A 16,278-nucleotide genomic window follows, 5' to 3' on the forward strand; every position below is an offset into this window, starting at 1 on the left:
CAAAATCAGTTTGGAAGTGTTTAATGATTTGTCTTTTTTATCTACATTTTGAAATTTATATAGTGTATTTTTATATATATATATATTACGCAGAGTGTTACTAGTGTTTCGGTATAAGTTAAATAAGTTGAATTTTGTTATAAGTTAAAAAGTTAAACTTTGTTATAAGTTGAATAAGTTTAAGTTTGTTATAAGTTGAATAAGTTTAAGTTTGTTATAAGTTGAATAAGTTAATAGTGTGAGTTCAAATAGTTAAGAAAATGCATAGTTCTAGTAGTGATAATGTGTCAGATGTTGACAAATCCCCCGCAAGGAAGAGGAAAGTAGTGAGATACGAGCAAAAATTTATTGACTCTTGGCTCACTGACAAAAACTTTAGTGGATGGCTTGCAAAAAGTAAAAAAGGGAACACATATTTTTACTGCTCTGCATGCGACTGTGATCGTAAATGCGGAATTCAAGAATTAACGCGACACAAAAATTCGTCAAAACATCTAGAAAACAGTAAAAAAATACAAAAGCAACCGAAGCTTACGTCTTTATTTGCATCATCATCAAAATCAATGGAACCAAAGCAAATGGCAAAAACCGGCGAAATTAAATTAGCATGTTTTATTGCAGAACATAATCTTGGATTTAATGTTGCTTCACATCTGACAAATTTAGTAAAATCGGTGTGTCCGGATTCAAAAATTGCAGAACATTTATCTATGAGCCGAACAAAAGCAAGATCTGTCATAGTAAATGTGACAGGAAAAACCTCTGAAGAAAACTTAATAAAAAAATTAAGAGAAAATGAATTTGCATTGCTGGTTGATGAGAGCACTGATAAGTCGGCCATCAAGCATTTGGCTTTAATAACCAGGATAGTCAATGCAAATTATGAAGTAGAAGATAAATTTCTAACTTTGATTGCAATCACCGACGGATCAGCAAAAGCTTTGCATACAAAAATTGTTGAATATTTTGAGGAGAAAGAAATTCCATATAAAAAAAATTTATTAGGATTTGCGTCTGATGGTGCTAATGTCATGTTTGGGGCGAATAACTCATTGGTCACTTATTTGAAGAATGATATTCCAAATCTTTTCACAATGAAGTGTATATGCCATTCATTTGCGCTTTGTGCATCCCACGCATGTGAAAAATTACCGAGGGGTCTTGAAGATTTTTGCCGTGAAGTTTTCAATCACATTCAAAATTCTCCTAAACGTATTGGTGATTTTAAAACTTTTCAAGCATTTACAAATATTAAACCGCATAAAATATTACACCCTGCACAAACCAGATGGTTATCATTAAACGATGTTGTGAAGCGATTGTTGGAACAACTTCCAGCGATAAAATTATATTTTCAATCTGCTGTCTTTACGGATCGTCTTCTTTCTGCACAAAGTATATTGGCAAAAGCCATGGAACCGACAACCGAATTATATTTGGAATTCCTTCGATTTTCTTTACCAATATTCGTGAATTTGAATAAAGAAATGCAGGCAGAAAAACCAAAATTGTACATTTTATATGATCAGATATTTACAGCATATGCGACAATTTTGGAATGCTTTATTCAACCAAAATATTTGGAATGTTCAAAAGATGAATTGAATATGGTAAAAAATATTACAAATGCCAAACAACAAAAAATATTAAATGTGGATATAAACGATTTGCGAATGCATTTGCCTTTGTTAGAAATTTATGTTGGAGGAATGATTCCAAATATAATTCGGGTGAAAAGGGAGTCTGAAGGATTGGACAATGATCGATTGCTGAATTTTTACACAAAATGTAAGGAGTTTTACATTGAGGCAGCAATCCAAATAAAACAGAGATTTCCTTTCCACGATAAAGAACGGCAAGCACTAAAATGTTTACAGATGTTAAATCCACAAGTGATTTTAAATACTGATTTGAGACAAAATTTTACATCAATTTCGGAAATGTTATATTATTTTCCAAATATTTGTCCAAATAATATAACGGAAGTAGATAGAGAATGGAGGACTCTCAGAAATACGAATTTTGATTTTGATGAGACTGAGACGCCCAGTACAGAGCAATTTTGGAGACATGTATCAAAATTAAAAAAAGGCGATGGCTCAGGGATGTTTCCATTATTATCAATTTTAACAAGAAAACTTCTGTGTTTGCCGCACAGTACAGCAACGGTGGAACGCTTGTTTTCAAGCATAAATATAATGAAAACAAAGCTAAGAAACAAGTTATCAACTACGACTATTAAAGGCACTTTACACACAAAGTCAGAAATTGAAAATTGTTATGAATTCAGTGTGAAAAGCGATCACTTGAGTAAGTTTAATCAGAAGATGTATGAATTTCAAAATAAAGATGAAGCGGAACACCAAGAAGACATTGACATTGAAAATGAGATATCGGAAAGTTAAAAATGAATCTTACAAGAATATTATTTTTCTAAAGTTTTACAATTTCTAATTTTATGTCAATTAATATAACTTTATGACTCTTTATACTCTTATACATTCAATGTTATGAAAATGCGTATTTATTTATATTATCATATATCTTTTTGACTGTTAATACTCTTATACAATTATGCTTATTTATATATGTTAAGAAAATGCATATTTATTTATTTTATATTATGTTAATATTTAATAAAACTATGCTAATAACATGATTCTGCTAGTTTTTAATTACATTCTCAAAAATATTATATTTATTACCATCATTTAATAATAAAAATATAAAACTGTAGATCTACAGTTTTTCAATATGACATTTGCAGTTTTCTACAGTTTTTTTCTGGCGTATCTACAGTTTTTCTCTATGGCGGACCTGGCAACACTGCTTATGATATGAGACATGTCTGGTTTAAAAACATATAAACTATCATTTTATTTTGACGCATGGGCTGTTTTTACTACTTATCAATAAATCTAATGAAAAGATTAAACATAATAAGTGAAGTTTCAATTGGTATTAATTTTATAGGGTAACTACACAGTTCCCGTATAGTAAGAACGAAAGTGTTTCAATAAGAAAAAAGTAAACAGGTCGAAGAGAAGTAATACATAAGATGAAAAAGGAGTATTATATCAACAAAACAATAAGTCTGGTCCATGATAGATTAATATCAAATTTAAACATTTTATAGATAGCAGGATGAATAGCGTGGTAACTATATTTGTTGGCGATAGAAAGATTTGTACATCGTGAATTAACTGCTAAACTCATGATCAAACAGGCAATAATTACTGAAAGATATTAGAAAATAAAGATGCATATTTCATTAACTTGCAGAATCCAGGTTTATTAGTAGATCAAATGGCTAAGATTTCAATCATGTGCTACGAATGACATTTGCCGTAAAGTGTTTCATGAACATTTAATTACACTAATCAGAAATATATCCATTGCGATATAAAACATGCAGGTACTTACATCCACAAATTCTCACTCAAGTTACCTCATGTATTTACTAAATATAGAATGGTTTTGTACAATAAAACATTCACATGGGCCTCCATCATGTAGAATAGGGTTTCCTCACCGGGATCTGAAATAATAAAATACATACTATACTAATTCATATAGATATAAAAATATTATTTTAATATAGCTTAAAAAAAGGAAAATAAGTACCCATGAAAGAAAATATTTGGAATTGTAGCATAAGTATTAGCCATAACCTATCTCTTGAAATTATATCTTCAAACAACAAACTTGCCTACGAACTTAATAATCATAAATACGACGAACATTAGGTTTTAAATCAAATCAAAACAACAAATTGACAGCAATAAATATAAGAACAAACGTTATTAACGAATATTTCTCACACCAAATCAATGTAAAAGTGAAATAAGATGCTGTCAAAAGTTCTTTGCTTTTGTCATGTACTAAATAATTAAGAAAAATTATCAATCGATCAAAGTACTAACCAAGGGCTTGCAAATAATGCTTACAAAGACGCCTCAGAGGCGTCCAAAGATTATCGGCCCAAACACAAATATGACGACGTGCGTATAGTTAGCAGCACAAGTACCTAGCAGCAAAATAATTCAAGGTCATTTGTCATTGGGCCATATAGCCCATGTTTAAAATTCAATTTTACTGTATAAGATGTTAAAATTTGCTATAAAGTCATTAAATCTTAATGTTTTAGGCTTTTCTAGTTTTTTTGACATAAAATCTTAAATATAATATTCTGACAGCATTATTTTCCATTGTTATCAACATCCCACAGTCGGTGCTGGCGATTCTGCTGTTGATAATGCAAATAAAATTACATATATTACAAAAGTGCTTAATTATCAACTCAATAAATAAAATTGATGAGAATAATAAAAAATGTGAAGCAAAAATATAGTGTTTCGTGTTGATTTCAAGAAATTTACAACAAATTCTTTCGCTATGTTTGAAAGGTTATTAAATCTGCTGCTGGAACATTTTGATAGAAATAATCCATCAAATTTTACATTTTTGATACTAATGTTTCCTTATTAACTCAATAAACATAAATGTCAAAGAAAAATATAGTGTTTCGTGTTGATTTCAAGAAATTTACAACAAATTCTTTCGCTGTGTTTGAGAGGTTATTAAATCTGCTGCTGGAACATTTTGATAGAAATAATCCATCAAATTTTACATTTTTGATACTAATGTTTCCTTATTAACTCAATAAATATAAATGTCAAAGAAAAATATAGTGTTTCGTGTTGATTTCAAGAAATTTACAACAAATTCTTTCGCTGTGTTTTAAGAGGTTATTAAATCTGCTGCTGGAACATTTTGATAGAAATAATCCATCAAATTTTACATTTTTGATACTAATGTTTCCTTATTGACTCAATAAACATAAATGTCAAAGAAAAATATAGTGTTTCGTGTTGATTTCAAGAAATTTACAACAAATTCTTTGAGAGATGTGTGTTTGAGAGGCTATTAAGTCTGCTGCTGAAAATTTTTGATAGAAATAATCCATCAAATTTTACATTTTTGATACTGATGAAATACTAGCATAAAGAAGTTGGATAATAAAAATAAAATAAGGAATACGAAAAACAAGGCAGTGGCAGCACATGAGAATAACAATGACCATAATAGCACAATAGTAGATGTGGGAGAAGCAAGGGAAATGTGGAATAAAAAACCGAATAAAATAGGAAACTAAGAAAAATTTGCCGCGCTCAAACGGGGATTTTTGATTAGCCAAAAGAGTTCCAAATCTGACTCACACCTTTCAATAGGTAAGCATCCTAATAATGTAGCAATAGATTTTAATTTTTATATAAAACTCTACATATACAATAGAGCAAAATGTGAATCATATGTTATAGGATTTTTAGGTAAATATCCTATTCGATTGAATAATTTTTTCACGTTGTATAACGAGGAGTGGTTAGATGATATAATTATTGATGTATATTTAGCATCACTTGTATTTAATAAGGAACAATTTAAAATTCTTGCCCTGCATGAATTTATGTTTGCCGTAAGTAATAAAAATTATAAGGCCGTTATAAATATATCATCAGGCATAAAATATTTAGCACCATACATTTTAAATTCTCATTGGATGTTAGTGTTGATAGATACTGGTCTTACACAACTTAGTGTGATCAAATGTATTGCTGATGCAAAGACAGAGCATATTATTTTTGAAAAGTTTTATGTAAATTGTTTAACTATTGAAGAACAAACGAAATGGAGTAAATTTATAATAATTTCCCCTAAACAATCTGATGGACTTTTCGTATTACAAAATGCTTTCTGTTTATTGAATAATAAGAATTTAAACTATAAAATGGATCCTATCGAAACTAGAAAAAGTTTAATGTCACATTTCTTAAAAAATAGTATTAGTAATACTAGTATTTTTTCATTTTATACAATACTATGGTATTTTTTGCAATCCAATGGAAAAAAAACTGTCTGAAAACATCAACATAAATAATTATACTTATTTTTAATTATATTATTGTATGTGTCAGAATATTATATTTAAGATATTTATGTCAAAAAAACTAGAAAAGCCTAAAACATTAAGATTTAATTGACTTTATAGCAATATTTTAACATCTTATACAGTAAAATTGAATTTTAAACATGGGCTATATGGCCAAATGACAAATGACCTTGAAATTATTTTGCTGCTAGGTACTTGTGCTGCTAACTATACGCACGTAATATGACGCCTTAGAGTCGTCGCAAGTCTACCGGACGAAACATAAATAATACATTTCCGAAACTTGGTGAAGCATATACATACATGGTTTGTAAGAAGTTTTAAAAAAAATACACACTATAATGTCTTCAAGAAAAAATTAGTGATGAATTACATAGCAGTGATGTCTGCTACCAGTAGTACTGACAGTGGTAGTGACATACTTTTCGCACAAATATATAAATTTATAATTATATGTATAAATTTATGTATTTGTAATAATCAATTTTCAGTTTTATTTAAGAATAAATGTAATTATTTATGAAACATCTTGTAAAGTTAATTGTACCGAGCACGTGTATATACAAACTACAGGAATTTTATGATTTGTACAGTTTCGAACGCCGAGCGAAGTTGTTTATGCCACTGCGTGCGGCCGACCTTAGTATCGTTTTTGGCCCGTAAATTTGGATATTAGCTGGTAAGCGAAGGGGTTAATTGTGCACTAAATCACTGAATTGAAACAAAATCGGAATGTTGTTGAATCTAATGTGAGATGCAAGTACCATCCATCAACGACATATGTACATAGATAACGAATGCTAATAACAGTAGAGCGAACAGCAAACGTAAGGGTGTCGGCACACCTGACAATAACGAGAAAGCGCAGCGGCGCTACGACGGTAATCGACGAGATTAACAGTTCCGAAAAAAATTTATTACATAATAGCTGACCCAGCAAACGTTGTTTTGCTAAGTATTTCTAAACAATTTCTAGAGAATCAAGAAAATTAAGGCTTTATTTTAGGCGTATAAGGATGTGTAGTGTATAATCATAGATAAGGTGTATAATGAAAGTCTACTCATTCAATATTATATAATTTATATTAACATTATTCGTTTGCCTATCTTTTGTTAATACAATCATTCCATTCCAAACTGGAAGTTTTATACACTTTCTATGAAAAACATACAACTATGCAGGACCGGATTTAGAAATTTGGCGCCCTGTGGCACTCACAAAAATGACGCCCCATTCCTGAATTTATACTTACCAAAAATTAAAATCCGAAAAAAAAATTGAAAACTGAAAAATTTTGAGTTTTTTTAATATTTTGAAAATTTTCAACATTTTTTTAAACCAATCGCGCTGCTTTAGCTGCGTAGAGACAAAAGATAGAAGAGTGTAAGCGCCGCGTCGCAGAATAACGGATAAATAATATTACAGAACCCACAGAAATGTAAACAAAATTTATACTAATTATTAAAATATCTGATAATTTGATGAGTAATACCTGAAATATGAAAAATATCTGAAATTTGATGTGCACATGTCTAATGATCACTTTTGACCACCAAATGTTTCTATTTAAGTATTATTTATTGGAACACCAAAACCGCTAGACCTGCCTCCCACAAAGTTAAGCAGTTCTTTATTTTGTCTATATATGTAATTTTTTTAATGATAGTTTACATTCCGTTTCTCAAAACCTGAATTATCATGTTTGGCATTTTGGCCCGTATTTTCGAAACCGTTGGACCTGCCTTGCCCTATAACAAATCAGCATGTTATCGTTATCAATAGGAATCAATAGGAAATAAAATTTAATTTTAATGAACTTAATAAATAAAAGTTAATTTTTCCAAAAAAAAATCGAAATATAAAAGAAAGGTTTTTTAAATTCAATTTTTTTCATTTTTCAAAAAATTTTAAAGCTCTTTTATAAAGTGTAATTTTCTCTTTCTTTCCTCAAGGCACAATGCCATGCGTCACTAGTTTATAGTTTTTCAGCGCTAGAAGCTTGGAAAAAATTCGTCATCTTAAGAGCTCGAAATCTGTAAAACATATTTTTCTTAAACTTTCAGCTCATTTACGAATCTTTATATTATCCAAATTGCCAAATTCTGCATTGCATTCGTATATTATGTTTTGTTAATTATATTTTTTTAAATAAAAAATGTTATTAAAAATGAGTCAATAGTATAGAATTTTTTTCTCACTATCCAAATTTTGCCGCCCCCAAAAATTTGCTGCCCTGGACAGTAGCCCCGACTGCCCCTTTTGTAAATCCAGCACTGCAACTATGGTATAATCCATAGTATCCAAATCTTTTTTGGGTCTATGTTTTACTTTGTTGCTGTTTTTCTAAAAAATTGTTATTTAGTCCATTTGACCCCATAGGCGGGGTAACTTGGGACAGCCAGATGGCAAACAGGATCAATGTTTTATTTTAATTTAAAAGGTATTTTACAAAATAATTACATTATTCAACTGATGCAGAATATAAATTCCATTGGTGCATTTTTTACATTATCGACATTTTTACAGATGTGTGTTCTAATTTGTATTATCAGCTAACCTTCTAATTTAAATTGCTGACTGTTATAACTCAAAATAAGTTATTTGACAAAGTCCCCTGCACTTGATTCCAAATTTACACTATTAACTTAAATAACTTAAATAAAACTAGTAATCTTATATATAAAAATGGAGCTCTCTTTCAAATGTCCGAATAAAACTCGAAAACGGCTGAATCGATTTGGCCAGTCTTAGTCTTGAAAAATTCGTGCCAATCCAGAGATTGTCCAAAAGGTGAGAAATTATTTGAAATCCGCGTAGAAACTTTACATTTTTAATTTGAAAATTTTTGTAGAAGCGTAATTTAAATAAAACAATGGACGGTGGCAATTTCGTGAAATGTCAAACGCTTTTGACGGATGATGTTCAATTACGTTTAATAGGATGTTTTACGCGAATATTATTTATTTATGATAAATTTGTAGTAAGTAGTTTTGTTTGTAGTTTTATTTATATACAAAAACGTTAGTAAACGGGCCGCAGGTGTTACTAGAGACTCAAAATATAAACTTTTTTGATATGTTAATATATCTCATTTGTATAATTATATGCTCATTGGTATTTATAAAACATTTTCTAGGTTATATTATTTTTTATTTATGTTATTTAAATTCAGAACCTAAATTTGGTATCGATCAAATGGACATTTTGTCGAATAACATTTTTCCAGTTATAATTTCCCAGAATTTATCGCAGAATAGATAGTAATATATGAAGATCCGGGGTTAAAAAGGTCCACCACCGATGTGTCAAAAATCAGTAAAGATAAGCATTGTTTAACAACAATATTTGAAAGTAGAGGGAAAAAGATGTATAACCAGCTATAACTTTGATTCTTATGACTTTGCTATCGGGAGATAAACGGTAATTTTTGAAAATCCATAATAAAAGTATTTTCTTCTGTTGGTAGTTTTTTAGCATTACTTAAACATGTAATTATTTTGTAAAATACCTTTAAAATTAAAATAAGACATTAAACCTGTTTGCCACCTGGCCGTTACAAGTTACTCCGCCTATATTGTAAAAAAGTCTAGATAATATATTTTTTAAAGACAGCAAAAAAGCACTTTCAATGATGAAGTAGCTGACAGTTTTACTGAACGTAGTCAGATAATTGTTCGTTTGAAATGTGTTATTTGTTTTGATATAATTGGTTTGATTTATATAATATCATTAATATTTGCTCAAAGTCAAATTGGACCTTCGTGCCTCGCCCTGCTCTACATATATACTTTTTATTAAATTTACTTTAATTCATCGAATGTTACTTGAAACTTCCCAAAAAGCAGGATAAAAGAAGACATACTTAATTCATTTTTTATCTCCCCTCGCAAAAATTGGAAAATTTCGTATAAGCATTATTTACAATTATATACAAAATCCCGAATCCAAAAAGGAATCTGGAAAACTTGAAACGTAATCAATAAGTCGAAAGACCAAAAAAGACTTGGTTTGGATTTTACCATGTTTTCTATAGAAAGTGTATAAAACTTCCAGTTTAATTGTATTGACAAAATATAGACAAACTAATAGGGTTTATTGTTTTTATAATACAGCATTGTATATAGCGTTCAAACAACACATCGTTATACACTTTGAAGTATTAATATTTTTGATTCTCTAGAAATTGTTTAGAATATACCTTACTTAGCAAAACAACGTTTGCCGGGTCAGCTAGTATAATATAAAAATATTTTATGAATGCGAATGAGTATAAATTATACAAAATTCTTTAAGAGTACTGACTTTGAAAAAAATGAGATTTGGATATTAACATTTCAAAAAAGTTGATATTTCGAGTTTCTAATAACACTTGCGACACGTTTAATAATGTTTTATAAGTATAAATAAATAACATACTACAATTAAATAGTATTTAATAAAATTCATTTAAAATCCCCTATTAAAATTAATTGAAAATGATCTGTCAAAACCATTTGATATTTGACGTATGAGCCGCCGGCCATTGTTTTTAAATTATGCTTTTACAAAAAAATTTGAATTAAAAATGTAAAGCAGCTTTGAAGTAATGTCTCACATTTTGCACAATATTTGAATTAGCACAAATTTTTCAAGACTAAGACAGGCCAAATCCGTATAGCCATTTTAACGTTTTACCATACCTAACATAATACCTAGCGACATTTTTATATATAAGAAAAAGATATATACAAGATGTTCTTTATGATTAAACAATTATTATAATTAATAATTAAGTTCACTCTTTTTAAATAAATTATTGCAATATATTTGAAAATTTTTAAAGAATAATTCAATCAGTTTTTATAATTACAGAGAAAATATGGACAAAATGACACAATGGACATATTTATAAAATTGGCTAGTTTTAAATACTTTTCCAAAACTGTATAAAATGTAGAAAACCATAATCACAATCCTTTTAGATATTGCGCGTCATTGTCACAGTCCTGTAACTTAAAGGTATATTGCCTCTTCAAAATCTCATTTTCAGCACATTTTTTTGGAACATATGTTTTATATTTTTACTCAATTCTTGACATCCGTAGAAGACGATTAAAACAGTTTCAGAAATTAATGACTTATTATTATTCAGTAGCCAAGGCTCACACCAAAAACTCTGAGGTATATAGCAATACTTTTTAACTCTTCCTGAGATTAAAAGTGTTTCCCACGGCGTGGAAAATAGCTAAAATGATTCTAATTTCTAAAATAGATAAAGATCATTGTCTACTGAAGTCATACCGACCTATAAGCTTACTATCAACCCTATCCAAAATATTTGAGAAACTTCTTCTAAAAAAAGTTCTTACAACACTCTATGATACATCTATAATCCCGGATTATCAAATCGGTTTTAGAAAGTTCATTCCACCATAGAACAAACACATATAATCGTCGAACAGATAAATGCAACTCAACATGAAAAGAATTACTGCTCAGCTTGTTTCCTCGACATATCCCAAGCCATTGACATGGTTTGGCATGGTGGATTACTTCATAAATTAAAGAATATTTTATCTGCACAATTATTCATAATATTAAAATCATATCTTACTGACAGAAAATTCTATATTAGTCTAGCAAACCAAAACTCATCTCTCAGAAATATTAACTCTGGTGTTTCAAAATTATCATCATTTTTCTTATCTTTCAAGACAATTTTTTATCTTGGATTTCGCAAGCAGCATTCAACGATCCAACAGTGCCACAGAATTATGAATTCAATTCACAAAATTTTCGAATGTAAACAATACTGCACAGCAGTGTTTCTCGATGCAAGCTAGGCTTTTGATGAAGTAAGGCATGAAGGCCTTTTTGCAAAAATTAAATGGTTGCTGCCGGCTTGCTTTCATAAAACTTTGGAATCATACTTAACAAACAGATGGTATAAACCAGTTAGAGTAAGTTATGTTGTAAGTTGAGTGAGTCGAAATCGCAAAATGACTTCAGAAACTGGATTTTTTTTTATTTATATTATATATGCAGAATGTTATAGAATATAATTACATGTAACGTAATTTCGGTACATGCTTTTTTTAATTTTTAACTTTTATAATTGAGTTTGAAGTGGCTACTCCTTCGTTTTTTACTTACAAACTTTGTTTTCACGAGAAAATCCGAGTTGATGATATTACATTTTCTCTAGTCTCAACTAAAGATGCTGCAGGAATTTTGAGGACATTCTCTTCATTACAAGATATACCTGTGGAGAAGGTGTTAATCTTGTTTACGGATAATCATACAAAATCAAGAATGGAGAGACCATGATTTTGTGTCGTCTCGGGATACACTTTAATTGTGGTGAAAGTGTATTTTCACAAACTTTATTGCCAGGAGCTTTAGAAAGTCCTAATTTGAAATATTTATGTAAACTTTGTAAACTGCACAAAATACATAAAACTAATAAAAAAGTAAATAAAATCCTGTCAGCATTAGATAACCAAAATTCTCTATATGAGATAATTGGCATTAATGAGATGTAAAATTACAATATCTTTTCAAAAATCTATTTAAAGACAGTATATATCGATTAACAATCGATAATTAGAGTCAATAAAAGATCTGCACTCATCTCCACGATATCGAAACAAATATAAACAAATAGTTACAACCACTTGTGAATGAGAATATAAGCCAAAGGCTTAAAAGAAATTGGCCTGCTGACCTGATCAAATAATCACTGCCATTCTTCATGGATAGTTACTCAATGGAGGCATCCCAATATATTTATTTTCTTTCAGTATGCAAAAAAATAAATAAAATTTTTATAAATCTCATGTTAATAAATTAATTACATTAATTAAAATGAAAAGGTCCTCAAAAGAAAAGCCGCTGAAAAACTACATACAACTCAAAATATTCACCGTCCTATTTCATAATAGTAATTTTAGTAGTCATTCTCATTTATATAGGGTAGGGCGGGGCTAGTTGAGCATAGGGGCAAGTTGAGCAATCGAAATATCTCGAAAACTATTCACCGTCCGTTTAGGCATTATATGGCGGAAAGATAGAGGTTTGGGAGAAATAAACATCCCGCGATCGCTAGTGGCCGCTGGACAAATGAGTGAGGCTCGCGGGCGTTTTGTTTATTTTGAGACCAAAAAGTAAAAAAGTAATTCATCACGAGTTTTCGTCTGGTTTAGTCAAATGTTATTTATTGTTATACAGGTAAATGTTATTCTTCCATATAATTATAGTACTTTTAATATGCACAGAGATTCTGGGTATGATTCTGGGTTTTTTTTATAAACTCACTTTTATTTTGAAATTCCGAGTTGGGGTTAGTTGAGCATGAGTTCTGTCACTAAGACAATTAACATTAACTTCCAAAAATTAATTATTATTTTTAAGATTTGAGCTAAGTCTATGAGTAATAATATAAAGAAATAATGATTTTAAACAAAAATACTGAATATAATGGTAAAATAATTCCTAAGATACGATATTGTTTTGTTGATTCTACTTTTGGTTAATTATTCAAAGAAAATTACTATAAGTTTTGTATTCTCTGTCAATAAATACTATAAATAGAACTGGTTATTAAAAACTAATTTCATTTCATCACTAATCGACATTGAGCCTATGACTTCATTATAATTTCTTAGTGCTCAACTTGCCCCACCTATGGGGTACATTGAGCATACTTGACTTTTTGCATTTAAACAGCTGTAGCTTTTAAATTTTACTTATTGCCAAAAAATAGTATTAACACTTTTGTTAAGCGATAAACAACAAATCCATTAACTGTATAGCAATTCATTGAGACTTTTCATTGAAGAGCTACATCTGTTTAAGTAAAAAGTTGCTCAACTAGCCCCGCCCTACCCTACCACATAGTTATACATTCAAAATTAGGTAGTTATTTTTTATACTAATAATTTGATAGAAATATTTCTTGTGACTAAACATTGCCGGGTCATCTAGTATATATACATACATACATACATATATATATATATATATATATATATATATATATATATATAATAGTGCAACCCATCATAAAATTTTAAAATTTAAATTGCCCCATCGGTTGAAAAGGTTGCTCGCTCTCGATTCACATCATTTAACAAATGTATTTAGAAAGAAAGTAAGAAGAATAAATACACAAAACAAACATTGAGGCAGAAGTTACAAGCAAGACTGAAATATGCTGAAAATTTTGCTTTTTTTGACTTAAAGGCATAAAACATCGCTGGGTGCAACCTGTTGCATTTTATTTCTCAAATGTTGGGTGTGAATAGCTTTGATTTAAAATGTATTGTTGTAGATAATGTGTGAAAACTAATAAGTATTGGTCTAAATGTTATTGCAATAGTTTGTGATCAGTTTGCTGCTAATTGCAAAACTATAAATGTGCTTCTCATAGATACTGAGGAACTATATAAAACATGACATCATCTGGAATAAACTCTGGAATAAACTCATATTTGAAATAGATGCCCAGTTATGACATAGTTCTTTTGTATGGCCCTCCACAATAGCTAAACTAAGAAATAACTTTAGATTTTCAGATCAAAAAGAAGAGGCATACGAAGCATGTTGTAAAGATATCACATTATTATGACTTTTATAACAGTTGGGCATGTTTTGCCAATGCACTACTTTAACATAACACCTTGATGAAACAAAAATAAAAAAATAAAGGTTAGCTTTGCAGCACAAGTATTTTCAAAATGTGTAGCTCTTAGACTTCAGTATTTCAATGTACATTCTCATGAAACAAATGTGAGCACTACTTCGGAGTTCACAAATTGTCTTTTTGATAATGCCAATTATCTATGTAATTTTCCAACAAATGGCAATATATTTCGATGTGCCATTAATAATAATTCTCTGCCAAGATAACTGCAATGCATGTAATGATAAAATGCGTTGACATTTTATTTAAACTTAGATTACATTACAATTGTTATGAAAACATCTACAATTATAATTGGGACATAATTAGGAAAAATTCCTATTCAATTAAATGATTTAATTATTTGTGTATGCAAAATTTTAATCAGAATACCTTGAAAGACTTTTTTGGCAATATAAAAAAGCAAATTGCATATAATAAAAATCCAAATCCTTATTCTTGAGGTAATTGTGAGAATAAATTAAATTATTTGTACATATATTAGTATAATTTTTAAAAAATAATATTCCATAAGTCATAATGGCCACAGGCACTTAAAATATTTCTTTGATATTTCACAATATAAAAAATCAGCTCCGATAATAAGTTTACCGATGATTGGCTGCTAAGTTATTGTGCCATGTTAATTCAGATAAATTTTTGAAAAGCCACTTAGACTTGAGAAGAATCATTATTTTGATATTCAACATCATTCAAATAAGTAATAATAAAAACTTACCTCATGCCTGGTTAAAACATTTTTAGTTTTCATCGACATGCGGTGATATTACTCAAACCTGAGAAGCTTTCTATGCAACTCAAAAAACATCATGTTCTATTCGAAACCAACCTCCATTAACAATTCGGTGCGTATATTTTTTATAATCTTGGCAAATATCTGAAAACAAATATCTTTGAAATTTCACATAATCACATTAATAAATGTATAATTCATGGATCGTAATTCATAAAGTATACGATCTCCATTGCTGTTGACAGAAACATAACAGATCAACACAATTTATTGAACACTGTTAATATGATTAATTGATTTATAATGGTATAGCCTAGACAATATACTAATGATGGTATAGTGTCATAAAAAACATACCAAAAGTAGCAGTCGACAGATAAAATTACAATTAAAACTTTTTGTAAGACTTCACTAACATCGAAAGAACCACGAGCAACGAACTGAAGTGACATATCGAAAAGGCGGGAAACCTAAACAGAATGCGCGCGTCTACACAGACAAAGATTTACGGCGACGGTTGATAGACACTAGCGCTACTCGCGGCAACTGGCGCATACTGTGAATTAAATCTCACATAGTGTTTAACATTTTGATAAAAAATATATAATTTTTAATTTCAAATATGTATTTCCATTAATTAGAAAAAGACTAGAAAGTAGATTCTGTCCGCTTTTTTATTTCAGTGAATAGATCAATCAACGAAACTGTCTCTTCGACTAATAACATTTGATTGAACAAACTTTATGTTTGGATCAAAGAAACTCAAATACAAGAGGATCAAGCAAATCAATTATTAAAAATAATCAATAAACATTTTGATCAATTTGCCCGAAGATGTGCAGAGTATGGCACAAATAATTGAAAAACATGAACCTCATATTACAACTGCTCAATATCTTGACTACCATCATCCT

At 29.5% G+C, this 16,278-nt stretch overlaps 1 long non-coding RNA gene across 1 annotated transcript; it reads right to left on the bottom strand.

Annotated features, from left to right (window-relative positions):
• Nucleotides 1–3,100: 3,100 nt before the first annotated feature.
• On the bottom strand, nucleotides 3,101–15,827 carry LOC113380507. The gene is made up of 3 exons (XR_003367430.1): nucleotides 15,722–15,827; nucleotides 15,350–15,508; nucleotides 3,101–3,538 (listed from the first exon to the last, which is right to left on the bottom strand). It is a non-coding gene; the product is annotated as an uncharacterized LOC113380507 (long non-coding RNA).
• Between the last annotated feature and the right edge of the window lie 451 nt (nucleotides 15,828–16,278).

The sequence above is a fragment of the Ctenocephalides felis genome, unplaced genomic scaffold (genome assembly GCF_003426905.1).
Source record: "Ctenocephalides felis isolate EL2017-DRISC unplaced genomic scaffold, ASM342690v1 CF-g0.4_SCAFFOLD_02188, whole genome shotgun sequence".
Classification (NCBI taxonomy): domain Eukaryota; kingdom Metazoa; phylum Arthropoda; class Insecta; order Siphonaptera; family Pulicidae; genus Ctenocephalides; species Ctenocephalides felis.